Below are 379 nucleotides of genomic sequence, written 5' to 3' on the forward strand. Positions count from 1 at the left end.
CTTCTTGTTGCTCAGTGAGAAACAAAGTGGCATACTAACTGCTGTAACTTCAGTCTCAACTGCTGTAACTGCTGTATTAACTATTCTGTTTGTGGAAAGCAAAAAATAATATTTGGATTTCAAATTAAATATTTAGTTAGCAGGCTAAATATTTAGCCTAGGGCTATTTGTCTCTATAGCCTTAGTAAACCAAAATATTGGTGTTGATTTTTTTATTGTGTAACTTTACAAATGCCACCCGATACAAAATAGGCAAAACTGACCAGATTAAAATCTCATTATCTAAGAATAATTTTCTGTAAAAAAATTTAACAAATATGTTTTGTATAACTCATAGGCGTACCCTAAACTGTTCAAGGAAACATAACAGATGCCAGAT

This window comes from Xiphophorus maculatus, chromosome 18, assembly GCF_002775205.1.
Source record: "Xiphophorus maculatus strain JP 163 A chromosome 18, X_maculatus-5.0-male, whole genome shotgun sequence".
In the NCBI taxonomy this organism is placed as follows: Eukaryota; Metazoa; Chordata; class Actinopteri; order Cyprinodontiformes; family Poeciliidae; genus Xiphophorus; species Xiphophorus maculatus.